The sequence below is a fragment of the Microcaecilia unicolor genome, chromosome 5 (genome assembly GCF_901765095.1).
Source record: "Microcaecilia unicolor chromosome 5, aMicUni1.1, whole genome shotgun sequence".
NCBI classification, from domain to species: Eukaryota; Metazoa; Chordata; class Amphibia; order Gymnophiona; family Siphonopidae; genus Microcaecilia; species Microcaecilia unicolor.
The window spans coordinates 232,949,605-232,965,209 of NC_044035.1; the positions used below are offsets into that span (position 1 = coordinate 232,949,605).

Genomic DNA, 15,605 nt, shown 5'->3' on the forward strand with positions numbered 1-15,605 from the left:
GTCCAGTATGCGCGTCTGAAAAATACTTTTTATTTTCCGGCGCACATAGTGGATGCGCGCCAAGTGACATTTGACACGCATAGGTCCTTACTGCCCAAATTCTTTACCGCTAGGTCTATGGCTGGCGGTAAGGTCAGAGACCCAAAATGGACACACGGCAATTTTGATTTTGCCGTATGTCCATTTTCGGGGAAAAAATAGAGGCCTTTTTTACAGGCGCGCGCCCAAAACCCGTGCCTACACTACCACAAGCCACTTTTCAGTGCGCCTTTGTAAAAGGATCCCTTAGTTAACATGAATGCACCAAAGACACAGAGATGTGCATGCCACAATAACATTAAAATATTTTATTTACAATCTTACACAGCACCTTACAATCTACATACACAATTTGTTATTATTATTATGATCACTATCATTAATTAATTTATTTCACATGCTTGATATACTGCATGCGGCCTAACATAGGCTTCAATGCAGTTTACAAAAAAAAACCAAAAACAATTAAAAGAAAAACTAAAAACTTAGAAGAAAGAAAAGAGGAAGGAAAAGAAGAAAAGGGATTGGGGGAAGGAGGGCACACCATAAAGTGAAGAGGGAACAGAGGGAAAGGAGAGAGAAGGGCAGAGAGTCACATTAGAAGAGCAGTGTACATTCAGATAGTCTTTGTTTTTATTCAGAAACAAAGCTAATCCAAAAATCAAAAATATGAAATACAAATTAAAAACATAAAGCAATGTTTCTTGGCAGACAGAATAGATGGCACATGTTTCTTATGAGCAGTTCTTGGCTGGTTCAGTGTTCCCAGCCCGAGAGAACATTCTACGTATTCACTTCCTCTTGTTCTGCCATCCCTGTAGTTATCTGCTTTGCAAAGACATTCAAATTTCATGGGTATTTAAATCTTCCTGATTTCCATTACAAATCTCTTCTTTATTAACTTGTTTGTTGATGCTGATGCCTCTTATCTGAAAAATGAAATCTGTTTTTATTATTTATTAAAATGTAATTAAATTACTTTGTTAAATTAGCCCAGAGCAGTTTACAATAAAATCAACACCTGATGTAAAAACTCAATGCACGGGGACAATTGGATGCCTATAAAAGACTCTAAAAATGTTCCTATTTTATGCCTTCCTATTTGATAAAGGCAATGTGGACTTCTATGCGCCTTTATTAAATAGACTCTCAAAACTATCCCCAGTAGCATACAAATTTCTCACACCTACTCCGAGGCAGGTGAAAATATTTGTGCGTACTCACTCTATAAGGGTAATTTTAAAACAGGTGACATGCATGAACGGGATGTAGGCACTGGGCCTATACGTCTTTATAAAATAGCCTCACAAAACCTGCAGAAATTGCAGCTAAAATGAAGCCATGAACATTTACACCTGCTCAGGATAGGTTTAAATGCATATGCGTCAACTATAAACAGAAACGTAAAGGCTGTATGAAGATAACCACTATAACCAAAACAACAGCTGTATGTCCATAAACAAACTATATATTCACACTGTAAAGCAGCACCGCATGGAGATTAAGGTACACTGGGTCTTAGAGGGGCTTTTATTCATTTACTAAGAAGTTTATTATATTTGGTTCTCTATTTTTCTTTTGTAGGGCAACACCTTGAAACAGCCTCGGGCGAAACACTTGTCGGCACAGTAACCCCTTACTTATAGTTCAGATAAGTGATGTTTATCAATTTATTAGCTTATTAGCTTATATGTTACAAATGCTCATAAATTTACTGGGTGAAAAGAAAAATCGTATAAAGAAAAGGATAATATATATTTTGAAGATTTAAAGTTAAGAAATCAGTTTGGATTGATGAACAGTTAAGGTGGCTTAAGTGGAAGTTTCCCTCTGAAGATCTAGCTTCATATAATTGTGATGATTGTTGTTTGATGATCACAGCATGGATATATAGTTTGTTTATGTGTCAACTATGCATATATATGTATTTTATAAATAATACTTATATTTCATGACTCTTGAAAAGCTCCATTCAAACTACACACTGGAAATGCTTGTACTTGGGTTGCTAAAAAGTACATTTTCTTGTTACTGGGGGACAGTGTCCTGCAGTCAGGACCTTCAAGGGATTCAGTGAATCCCCAGCCCTGCTACCATGGCATTTTTTTTTCTTATTTTCTTTTTCGTAAGTTTGCAATGATGCTCTCACTCTCTTTTTCGCCCTCACCCTCCCTGATCGGTCCAGTGTTTCTCTCTTGAATATCTTTCCCTCCCTCAAACCCCCCTCCCCCTGATCCTTCAAACCTGACTTTGGAGGAAAATGAGGGGGAGAGATACTGGAAACCCAGAGGGAGGGAACGATGCTGGATTGGGGGGGGGGGGGAGACAGATAGGTGCTGACCCATGTTGGAGAAGGATAAGAAAACTCCTGGACCATGTTGGAAGGGGTGAGGAGAAGCTGAACATTGAGAGGGACAGGGATATAGGAGAGATGCTAGGCATGTGGGAAGTATAGGGACAGGGACATAGAGGGTAGGGAGAGGGTAGGGGCATAGAGAAGCAATACTGTACATAAGAGTAGTGCTGAACATGGGAGGAGGATAGGGCCACAGATAATACTGGACACTGGGGAAGGAGATAGGGCCAAAAGGGAGATGCTGAACATGGGGGAGCATAGGGACAGGGCCACAGAGGGGTGATGCTGAACACGGGGATGGATGGTGAAGTGGATAGGGATGCAGAGGTGATGCTTGGGATGGGTAAGGGGGATAGGGACACAGAGGGGTGGTGCTGAACATGGGGGCAATGGGAGCACAGAATGGAGATGATAAACATGGGGAGTGAGCTTAGGTTCAGGAACACAAGGGTGATGCTGGATGTGGGGTTGGGGATAGAGACACAGGGATGATGCTGGGCATAGAGTGGGAGGGATAGGGGCACAGAATGGTTATTCTGGTCATGGGAGGGATAGGGAAACAGGGGCAATCCTAGACAGAGAAGGAAAAGGGACACGGAGGGATGATGCTGGACACAGGTAAAGGGATATAGACAGAGGGGTGATACTGGATCTAGGGGGAAAGATATGGACAGTGGGGTGATACTGGATCTAGGGAGGTATGGACAGTAGGATGATGCTGGATCTAGGGAGAGGGATATGGACAGTGGGTGATGCTATATCTAAGAGGAAGGATATGGAAAGAAGGATGATGCTGGACTTGGGGGAGAAATATGGACACAAAAGGAAGATGCTGGCAGGAGAAGATGGGGACACAGAAAGGGGAAATGCTGAACAAGTGAAGATAAAGACATAGAGAAAGGAAATGCTGAATTTAGGGAAAAGATAGGGATGCAGAGGGGAGATGGATGATGGACATGGAGAGAAAAGAAATATCAAATGGACAGGAGACTCTGGCAAGAAAGTTAAGAGAAGACAGAGGAAGCTAGATAGAGACTGGGACCAACACAATTAGAAAAATTAAATGACATACAACAAAGTGATTAGAATGCATTAGTTTTTGAAATGTGCATCTGCTAGTGCTAGTGTTAGACATGACTGGGGCCCAGGGTAGAAATCTGGGAGGGGACCTTAAATCCCACTAACAGGATAGGCCCTAAGATTCAGGCAAGTGGTGGTGGTGGGGGGGGGGGGGGGGGGGGGGTAAAGCCAATTGCCCTGGTTGCACCCCCTTCAACACCATCCCTGATATCAGCTATCTTTATCTTTAGCATAGTACAGGGGAGAAAGCTTCTGGGCATTTCAGTTTAATTTCTGTCTACACATGTCTATTTCTAGTTTATGTTCATTTACTCTGTATTTGGTATCTGTGCTTTCTGTGTGTGGCTGAGGCTAGATATTCTGTTTACATGAATCTTCTATTATTATTTATTTGGATTTAGCTCCCACCTTTTTCAGTAGTAGCTCAAGATGAGTTACATTCAGGTACAGTAACTATTTTCCTGTTCCTTGAGGATTTAACATAGTAACATAGTAGATGACGGCAGAAAAAGACCTGCACGGTCCATCCAGTCTCCCCAACAAGATAAACTCATATGTGCTACTTTTAGTGTATACCCTATCTTGATTTGTACCTGTCCTCTTCAGGGCACAGACCGTATAAGTCTACCCAGCACTATACCCTCCTCCCAACCACCAGCCCCGCCTCCCACCACCAGCTGTGGCACAGACCGTATAAGTCTGCCCAGCATTATCTCCGCCTCCCACCACGGCTCTGGCACAGACCGTATAAGTCTGCCCAGCACTATCCCCGCCTCCAAACCACCAGTCCTGCCTCCCACCACCGGCTCTGGCACAGACCGTATAAGTCTGCCCAGCACTATCCCCGCCTCCCAATCACCAGCCCCGCCTCCCACCACCGGCTCTGGCACAGACCGTATAAGTCTGCCCACCACTATCCTCACCTCCCAACCACCAGCCCCGCCTCCCACCACCAGCTGTGGCACAGACCGTATAAGTCTGCCCAGCATTATCTCCGCCTCCCACCACGGCTCTGGCACAGACCGTATAAGTCTGCCCAGCACTATCCCCGCCTCCAAACCACCAGTCCTGCCTCCCACCACCGGCTCTGGCACAGACCGTATAAGTCTGCCCACCACTATCCTCACCTCCCAACCACCAGCCCCGCCTCCCACCACCGGCTCTGCCACCCAATCTCGACTAAGCTCCTGAGGATCCATTCCTTCTGAACAGGATTCCTTTATGTTTATCCCACGCATGTTTGAATTCCGTTACCGTTTTCTTTTCCACCACCTCCCGCGGGAGGGCATTTCAAGCATCCACTACTCTCTCCATGAAAAAATACTTCCTGACATTTTTCTTGAGTCTGCCCCCCTTCAATCTCATTTCATGTCCTCTCATTCTACCGCCTTCGCATTTCCTGAAAAGGTTCGTTTGCAGATTAATACCTTTCAAATATTTGAACGTCTGTATCATATCACCCCTGTTTAGGTCAGCAAGTCTCTCATACGTCTTGTAACGCAAATCCCATGCCATTCTCGTAGCTTTTCTTTGCACCGCTTCAATTCTTTTTACATCCTTAGCAAGATATGGCCTCCAAAACTGAACACAATACTCCAGGTGGGGCCTCACCAACGACTTGTACAGGGGCATCAACACCCCCTTTCTTCTGCTGGTCACACCTCTCTCTATACAGCCTAACAACCTTCTAGCTACGGCCACCGCCTTGTCACACTGTTTCGTTGCCTTCAAATCCTCAGATACTATCACCCCAAGATCCCTCTCCCCGTCCGTAGCTATCAGACTCTCACCACCTAACACATACGTTTCCCGTGGATTTCTATTCCCTAAGTGCATCACTTTGCATTTCTTCACATTGAATTTTAATTGCCAAACCTTAGACCATTCTTCTAGCTTCCTCAGATCCTTTTTCATGTTTTCCACTCCCTCCCGGGTGTCCACTCTGTTACAGATCTTAGTATCATCCGCAAATAGGCAAACTTTACCTTCTAACCCTTCAGCAATGTCACTCACAAATATATTGAACAGAATCGGCCCCAGCACCGATCCTTGAGGCACTCCACTACTCACCTTTCCCTCCTCCGAGTGAATTCCATTATCCACCACCCTCTGGTGTCTGTCCGTCAACCAGTTCCTAATCCAGTTCACCACTTCGGGTCCTATCTTCAGCCCATCCAGTTTATTTAAGAGTCTCCTGTGGAGATCCGTGTCAAAAGCTTTGCTGAAATCTAAGTAGATTACGTCTATAGCTCGTCCCTGATTCAATTCTCCTGTCACCCAATCAAAGAATTTAATGAGATTCGTTTGGCACGATTTCCCTTTGGTAAAACCATGTTGTCTGGGATCTTGCAACTTATTGTCTTCCAGGAAATTCACTATCCTTTCCTTCAGCATTGCTTCCATTACTTTTCCAATCTAAGGAATAATGGGCAATCTAAGGGCCCATTATTCAAAAGGGTTTAACTAGACAGGAGAGGCTCCTGCTCAGTTAAACCCTGCTGAGTGAGCTGGCAGCCAGTACTCAGCGGCACTAGACTGGTGAGTGTCATTGAATATATCTGCTAATCAGTTATCCTGAAACCACATAGGTTAGGGGCAGACTGAGGGCAGACTTAGGGCAGAGCACCAACTTATCCAGTTAGCAACGATTTTCAGGCCGTTAACCAACTAACTAACCGCATTGGGTCTGTGATGAAACAGTGGGTTTCAAGCCTATGAACTGTATTATTTTACTGATGACATATATTTCTTTTTCCCGCCTAAGCTACTACTACTACTACTACTACTTAACATTTCTAGAGCGCTACTAGGGTTACGCAGCGCTGTACAATTTAACAAAGAGAGACAGTCCCTGCTCAAAGAGCTTACAATCTAATAGACAAGTGAACGGTCGGTCCGATAGGGGCAGTCAAATTGGGGCAGTCTGGATTCACTGAACGGTAAGGGTTAGGTGCCGAACGCAGCATTGAAGAGGTGGGCTTTAAGCAAAGACTTGAAGACGGGCAGGGAGGGGGCTTGGCGTAAGGGTTCAGGAAGGTTGTTCCAAGCATAGGGTGAGGCGAGGCAGAATGAGCGGAGCCTGGAATTGGCGGTGGTGGAGAAGGGTACTGAGAGGAGGGATTTATCCTGTGAACGGAGGTTACGGGCGGGAACGTAAGGGGAGATGAGGGTAGAGAGGTAGTGAGGGGCAGCAGACTGAGTGCATTTGTAGGTAAGAAGGAGAAGCTTGAATTGAATGCGGTATCTGATCGGAAGCCAGTGAAGTGACCTGAGGAGAGGGGTGGTATGAGTATATCGGTTCTGGCGGAATATGAGACGTGCAGCAGAGTTCTGAACAGACTGAAGGGGGGATAGATGGCTAAGTGGGAGGCCGGTGAGGAGTAAGTTGCAGTAGTCCAGGCGAGAGGTAATGAGAGCGTGGACGAGAGTTCGGGTGGTGTGTTCAGAGAGGAAAGGGCGAATTTTGCTGATGTTAAAGAGGAAGAAGCGACAGGTCTTGGCTATCTGCTGGATATGCGCAGAGAAGGAGAGAGAGGAGTCAAAGATGATTCCGAGGTTGCGGGCAGATGAGACGGGGAGGATGAGGGTGTTATCAACTGAGATAGAAAGTGGAGGAAGAGGAGAAGTGGGTTTTGGTGGAAAGACGATAAGCTCGGTCTTGGACATGTTCAGTTTCAGGTGGCGGTTGGACATCCAGGCAGCAATGTCGGATAAGCAGGCCGATACCTTTGCCTGGGTCTCCGCGGTGATGTCTGGTGTGGAGAGATACAGTTGGGTGTCATCAGCATAGAGATGATACTGGAAACCATGAGATGAGATCAGGGAGCCCAGGGAAGAGGTGTAGATTGAGAAGAGAAGGGGTCCAAGGACCGATCCCTGGGGAACACCAACAGATAAGGGGATGGGGGTGGAGGAAGATCCATGAGAGTGAACTTTGAAGGTGCGGTGGGAGAGATAGGAGGAGAACCAGGAGAGGACAGAGCCCTGGAACCCAAATGAGGACAGTGTGGCAAGAAGTAAGTCATGATTGACAGTGTCAAAAGCGGCGGATAGATCCAGGAGGATGAGGATGGAGTAGTGGCCTCTGGATTTGGCAAGGAACAGGTCATTACAGACTTTAGAAAGTGCTGTTTCTGTCGAGTGAAGAGGGCGAAAACCGGATTGAAGCGGATCAAGGATGGCATGAGAGGAGAGAAAATCAAGGCAGCGGCTGTGGACTGCGCGCTCAAGTGTCTTGGAGAGGAAGGGTAGGAGGGAGATGGGGCGGTAGTTGGAGGGACAGGTAGGGTCTAGTGATGGTTTTTTGAGGAGTGGCGTGACTACAGCATGCTTGAAGGTGTCGGGGACAGTTGCAGTGGAGAGAGAGAGGTTGAGGATATGACAGATGGAGGGGGTGATAGTAGGAGAGATGGTGTTAAGTAAGTTGGTGGGGATGGGATCAGAGGAACAAGTGGTGCATTTTGAGGAGGAAAGAAGGCGGGCGGTTTCCTCCTCGGAGATATCAGGAAAGGAGGAGAAGGAGGTCTGGGTTGGTTGGTTGAGGGAGAGGGTTGAAGGGTGAAGAGGAGGAGGTGGCTTGGTAGTGAACTCAAGGTTGATCTTTTGCACCTTGTCGCGGAAGTAGTCAGCCAGTGATTGAGGAGAGAGTGACGTGGGGGTGGGAGCGGAGGGCACTTTGAGGAGGGAGTTAAGGGTGGCGAAGAGACGACGAGGGTTAGAGCTGAGAGAATTAGTCAATTGGGTGTAATAGTCCTGTTTGGCAAGGAATAGTGAGGACTGGAAGGAGGATAGCATGAATTTGTAGTGAAGGAAATCTGAATGGGTGCGAGATTTCCTCCAGAGGCGTTCAGCAGATCGGGCGCAGGAGCGAAGGTAACGGATGCAAGGGGTCAGCCAGGGCTGGGGATTAGTACGCCTTGTGGGACGGGAGGTGGATGGTGCAAGGGTGTCCAGAGCAGAGGAGAGAGTGGCATTGTAAGCGGAGACAGCCTCGTCAACAGACTCGGAGGACATGATGGAGGGGAGGAGATTAGAAATACTAGATGATAAGGTGGGAGGGTCAATAATCTGGAGATTCCTGGAAGTAGTGGTTAATGTTGGGCGGGGCTGAGGGGGAGGGTGAAGAAGTGTGAAGCTGATCAAGTGATGATCAGAGACAGGAAGAGCTGAGGTGTGGAAATTGGAGGGTGAGCCGGAAGAGGAGAGGACGAGGTCAAGGCAATGGCCATCACGGTGAGTAGGGGTGGTGGAACATAGCTGGAGGTTGAAGGAGGATGTTAGAGTGAGGAACTGAGAAGCGTGAGAGTTAGACAGGTCATCAACGTGTATGTTGAAGTCTCTGAGAATGAGGGATGGAGATGAGGGTTCAAGAAAAACAGAAAGCCAGGCATCGAAGTCGGTGAGGAAGGAAGGAAGGGATTTATCAGGGGGACGGTAAATGACTGCCACTCTGAGTGTCAACGGGTAGAATAGACGGATGGAGTGGACTTCAAAGGATGAGAAGCAGTGAGACTGTGGTAGGAGGAGGGGTTGGAAGCTACAGGAGGGCGAGAGTAGTAACCCGACGCCTCCTCCACGGCCAACTAGGCGGGGAGTATGGGAGAAGAGATAGCCTCCATGGTCATTCTGTGAGGTAATTTCTTAGTCTCAGCTAGGAAGCACAGGGGTAAACATCTCTGACCTGAGGCCTGTTCAGACTTGTGAGAATTTAAATTTCCTGAAGCTTCCCAGGCACTTTTCAGGTAGTGAACAAGTGTTAGATAGTTTTAATATTAATTCCTATTTGTTTTACCTGTTATTGTCTGTTAATTTTCCATCTGTTTTAGACAGTTCACTGTTCAAATCTTGTGACAATAAACCTATTAGTTATTGCTCTGATGTCTTGGACTCACTAAGAATCCTGGTGGTTTGTGTTTTGGGTCTCTGAGTGCTTTCTAGGAACTGTGGGTCCCTTGGGATAGGGTTACTATATTTGCTCCCCCCAAAAAGAGGACACATGCCCCGCCCCGCCCGACACCCCCTGTCACATACTGCCCCACCCCTTTCACACACACACCACCCCCCGTCACACACCCCTAAGGGTGTCCTATCCTCCCCTCCCCTTACCTTACTGTATTGCCCTAGTGGTCTAGTGACCTCTTCGGGACAGGAAAGAGCCCCTTCTTTCCTGCCCAGAGCACCTGCATACTGTTTCTTGCTGACTCCGGTCACGGCACTGATTCAAAATGGCCACTGAGAGTGACCTTGTAAGGCTTCTGCAGAAGTCTCGCGAGGCCGCTTCAACTCTTGGTGGCCATTTTGAATCAGCGCCGGGACCGGAGTCAGCAAGAAACAGTATGCAGGTGCTCCAGGCAGGAAAGAGGGGGCTCTTTCCTGCCCTGAAGAGGTCACTAGACCACCAGGGCAGTATAGTAAGGTAAGGGGAGGGGAGGATAGGACACCACTAGGCCCACTTGCCTGCCATCCTGCCCGTTTGTCCGGAAATCCGGACAAATGGGCAGGCTAGCAAAATCCTCAAAAAGAGGACATGTCCGGGTAAAACCAGACGTATGATCAGTGCCGTAGCGAGGGCGGCTGACACCCGGGGCGGGTCGCCGCTGTGCACCCCCCCCCCCCCGGGTGCAGCATGGCACCCCCCCCCTCGGCGCGCATCCCCCCTCCGGCGCGCACCCTCCCCCGGAGCGCATTCTTACTTAGTTTAGAAGCGAGGGGCGGGCGGGAGGGCCGATCCGCCCCCGAGTCCACGTCGCTGGGAGCTGTGTTGGCTCCATTGGTTCCTTGCTCTCTCTGCCCCGGAACAGGAAGTAACCTGTTCCAGGGCAGAGGGAGCAAGGAACCAACGGAGACGACACCCCCCCAGCGGCGTGCACCCGGGGCGGACCGCCCCACCGCCCCCACCCCTTCTTATGCCACTGCGTATGATAACCCTACCTTGGGAGTGTGGCCCAAGTAACCTAGAAATCACTGGAGAATAACTTGAGAGTGGGAGACTCGCCCAGAGGCAAGTGAGATCCAGTCAATGCGGTGGAGGGTGCTAGTGTAGAGCACAAGCAGCAGGTGCAGGTGGACCTGAGCTGTGCTGGGGACCCCTCCAGGTGGCCGCAGGGCTAGCCCTAGGCGGATGCTAGATGTTTCGTCACAGACCCTTGTCCTTTTTTTGTGGCAGTGTGGTGGAATTGTCAGGCTCAGTGTGTGGAGTGAGGGTCACCACCCACTGAGTGGTTCAGAGTTTTTTTTTTAAATCTGTAACCTCCAGACACAGAGCACAGTGAACGAGTACAGCAATAACAGGGACCCTTCACCATTCATTTTTTTTTTGTAGTGTTAGGAGATTGACAGCGGCTGTCAGACACCAGATATGCCTGTCCTAACGTGAGAGCGACTGGATGACCTCAGCGAGGAGGAGCTGCAGGACCTGCCTGCGCAGAGTTCTCCTAGGGGAAGAGTAGACTCCTTGTGGGCAGAGGCTCATGAATTGGCAGGGCAGGATGCCACACCAGCTGAAATCCAGAGATCTACATGGCAGAGCAACAGCGGCGAGAGGAACAGGAAGAGCAACAGCAACAAAAGAAAATCCAGCTGCGGCACGAAGAGCAGGAATTCCAGCTGGAAATGGCTCATATCCAAAGCTCCAGCCCATCCTCTGTGCCAAGGCCAGAGGTAGGATCCACAACCTGGATTGGGCCCAACTTGTTTGCGCAGTTTGACAATACCCAAGGGGACACTGATGGATATCTAACTGCCTGCGCGTGTCAAATGCCACTTGGCGCATGTCCGATACATGTGTCCGAAAATAAATTTTTTGGACACGCACCAAAAATGAAATCACCGCAAAAGCCAATTAGTAGCCATGCAATAACTCCATTTTCGCGCACGTTGGGTGCGCATAGACACGCAGCTTAGTTAAAGGGCCCCTTAGAGTTCAATATAATTAATTACTGAGACTGCATATGAAAGCAGAGCTTGGCTGCCTCCATTTGAGAAAGATAAGTGTTTAAGGGGTCCTTTTACTAAGGTGTGCTAACAGATTTAGCACGTGCTAAATGATAAGACAGCTATAGGAATATAATGCGCGCTAAATCCATTAGTGCACCTTAGTAAAAGGACCCCTTAAACATTAGAAAAGAATTACCAAATTGAACTCTAAAATATTGGTGAGGTTTTTGAGCCAATGATTAAGAAGAGGATAGCCGACATCGTTGTGGCTATACTGGATCTGAGGCTTTTCCTGCCTCTCATTATGTGGTTGAATGGTTGTAAAAATCTTTTAAAAACATCTTTTATATAATTAAGGCTACAGTAGAAAATTGATTTAATTTAGAGTGGAATTTTTATGCGTAAGTGGTTGTTAACCACTGTCCTCACATATATAATATTTTATAAGTGTCGTTATGCTCATATTAGCCCTCTCCTCAAGTCACTTCACTGGCTTCCTATCCGTTTCCGCATACAGTTCAAACTCCTCTTATTGACTTATAAGTGCATTCACTCTGCATCTCCTCAGTACCACTCCACTCTCATCTCTCCTTACATTCTTCCCCGGGAACTCCGTTCACTGGGTAAATCTATCTTATCTGCACCCTTCTCCTCCACCGCTAACTCCAGACTCCATTCCTTTTATCTTGCTGCACCATATGCCTGGAATAGACTTTCTGAGCCGGTACGTCAAGCTCCATCTCTGGCCGTCTTCAAATCTAAGCTAAAAGCCTACCTTTTTGATGCTGCTTTTAACTCCTAACCCTTATTTACCTGTTCAGAACCCTTATTTTATCATCCTCACTTTAACTCAACTGAACACCACCACCAACAAATACAAATAGGATACATCAATGCCAGTCGGCAGTCAATAAAACCATGATACTAACAGACTGGATCACAACTGACCATCTCGACCTCCTACTTATCAGCGAAACTTGGATCCATGACCCCAAAGATCCAATAATACTAGAGCTCTGTCCTCCAGGATACAAAATTACCCACTGGACAAGAGAAGGAAAAAGAGGAGGAGGAATAGCAATAATCTATAAATCTCAATTCACAGTCACAACAACAGCAGAATCTATACTTCCCCAACTCGAAATAGCCTCAGTCAGAATCAACCACCCCAACCTACGTGATACGCCAAATCGCAATGCAAATTAGATATCTGCCCTAACAGTCTAATAAGATCCGCACCCAAACAATTCAAAATAGACCTCACGAACCACGTAAATCACAGGCTTCAAAATGGACTCTTTCCCATGGATAAAGGAAACATCCTACTCACTCCGCTACCGAAAGATGCTAAAGAAAGCACAATGGACCTAACCAACTATTGACAGTAGCATCTATTCCACTCATGACCAAACTCATGGAAGGCATAGTGACGAAACAACTTACTGAATACTTAAATAAACACTCAATTCTACACGAATCTCAATCAGGATTTCGGTTGAATCACAGCACCGAAACTGTACTAGTGTCCGCAATGAACTCTTTCAAACAGGCAATTGCGACTGGTAACAACATCCTCCTCTTACAATTCGACATGTCCAGTGCCTTTGACATGGTTAATCATGATATACTAATACATATACTAGAATACTTCGGAGTAGGAGGCACAGTTCTCAAATAGTTCAAAGGATTCCTGACCACAAGATCATACCAAGTAACAACGAACGTGGACAGATCACCCCCTTGGATACCTGAATGTGGAGTCCCCCAGGGATCCCCGCTCTCACCAACATTATTCAACCTAATGATGATACTGTAGATCCACTATGGGTGAGGTTTTAAAAACGGATGGTAAAAGGATTTGATCACGGTGTAAGGTTCCCACGCTAAACACTCACCAATTAGGGGAAATACAGGAAAAATAAGGAAAGGCTATATTATATATGTTAAGTAGTGTGCAATTCAAGATGGTCCAGGAATTCCCTTTGATGTTTCAGATTTTTAGATTGATGACAACATTACACACTAAAGGTTGGATTAAATTAAATTAATTTATTGCACCAGGTGGTTTCTTTAAAATGCAATAAATATTTGTTATCAATATATTAAGAAACAGCTGTATTAACAATTGATATTTAAATATGCAACTGAGTAAAATGCAAATGATAAAGTGCAATCAGTTTCATAACATTCCTAGGAATATGCAAATATAAACTGCAACTTAAGTAAGCCAACGTCCCAATTCACAGGTAAGTATTACCACAGCTATAGTGTCTCTGCAATGATGTGGACTGTGATGTTTGTACTTAGCTGCTCTTCCATTGAACTTTCTTGAATGCAACCTTTGGTCTTTCTTGACGTTGGTGCACTTGTTGTCCTGGCGTTGCTCCTTAGCAGCGTGGTATCTGTACTTTAATTAACTGAACATAAATTGAAACCCTACCTCCCTATTTGTTAAGAATCTAATAAGGGTTTATTTATTTCCAAAACTTTAGCCAAACTATCTAGTTTAAATTAATAAATAATTATTTTTCCCTAATATAAACCTATCTTGTCACTTTTCCCTATCTAAAGAGGAACGCTTTTCTGGTTGTATAAACACCCCTTCTTGACAGTCACTTCTTTTAAACTTGTGCAACACAATCATTCAGCAACAGGCTCCTATCCAACCCATAGCACCCTTCCACCTCAAGCAGGTTCCTCCGTACAATCACCTGGCAAACCCACACTCATGCACCCATTTACAGTGCCAGCCAGAAACACCTTGACCACAACCCTGCTCTGTGGCAGGTGGAAAGCAAACCTCTTGTGTAATCAATACTGCTAGTCACATGTGCAGTTTGTCAACAGGCTTGTAGTTTATGTTAAACCCAGGCAAGCCCCTCAATATAACCACTTGCCACACCAACACCCAAGCAGAGCACCTCTCATCCAGATCTATTCTCTGTGGTGTCTTCAGTTCTTCTGCTTTACAGAAGTTCACACTCTCTGAGTCACCAGCAACTCTGGTTTGGATAGATGATACTCTATTGAGGCTCTCCTCCTTATCCTCAATCAATTCTCACTCATACAGAAGCACAGCACCTTCCACACAGGTCTGTCCTTCTCTCCTGTGACTTCAGTTCCTTTGACAGTCAAACAGTTCTTTACTTAAACTCTTTACCCCATACAAATCAATTTCACATATACACACAGGCAGAGCATCACTCATGCAGGTCCTGTCTCTCCTGTGTCTTCAGCTCCTCTCCCAACTGACCAGCAAGCCGTTGCCAAGGCAATCAGGTCTCAGCTTGCTCAGCTGTTCTCCAAGAGTGATGTCACTTTAGAATCCTCTCCCTAGCTCTAGCCCTCAGCACGAGCCCAACACTCCAAATTCCCCCAGCACACAAACCCAGTGTTTAAAAATTAACTAACACCAATTCCAAACATATACACATAACCAGCTTTTTTAAATTAATGGTAATATTAGTACCTGAGTGTCACGTGAGTCCCAAAAATCCACCAGACCCCGGAACAGGTAAACCCCTATAAAGGGGCACTGATCATTTTTATTTTTTTATTACCCCATCTACAATACCTCTAGCCAAACTACTAGCCAATCAAAACCTCAACCCCTACATATATGCAGATGACGTCACAATTTACATCCCGTTCAAACACGATCTAAATGAAATCACCAACGAGATCAACCAAAGCCTCCAAATAATGCACAACTGGGCAGATGCATTCCAACTAAAACTTAACGCAGAAAAAACACAATGTCTTGTACTCACCTCACAACATAACACAAAAAACTTCTCCACCATAATCACACCATAGTGTTCCCTTCCTGTCTCACAAAACTTGAAAATTCTTGGAGTCACCATTTATCGAAACCTCACTCTTGATAATCACGTGAAAAACACAACGAAAAAGATGTTCTACACCATGTGGAAACTCAAAAGAGTAAAACCTTTCTTCCCGAGATACATCTTCCGTACCCTGGTACAGTCAATGGTAATAAGTCATCTGGACTACTGCAATGCACTGTACGCCGGATGCAAAGAACAGACAATCAAAAAACTCCAAACTGCCCAGATTACGGCCGCCAGACTCATATTTGGAAAAACGAAATATGAAAGTGCAAAACCCCTAAGAGAGAAACTTCACTGGCTCCCACTTAAGGAACGTATTGCGTTCAAGATCTGCACGATTGTAC

At 46.1% G+C, this 15,605-nt stretch overlaps 1 protein-coding gene across 4 annotated transcripts in view; it reads right to left on the minus strand.

Annotated features, from left to right (window-relative positions):
- Positions 1-503: 503 nt before the first annotated feature.
- The window catches only part of LOC115470589 (peroxidasin homolog), a 142,638-nt gene continuing 127,536 nt past the window's right edge, over positions 504-15,605 (minus strand). For 3 of the 4 annotated variants that reach the window (XM_030203874.1, XM_030203871.1, XM_030203873.1), the window contains one exon: positions 504-968. The gene's annotated coding sequence lies outside the window, so the exon portion shown is untranslated. Of the gene's footprint in view, positions 983-15,605 lie in introns of all 4 variants that reach the window. The other variant, XM_030203872.1, reaches the window with a different exon arrangement.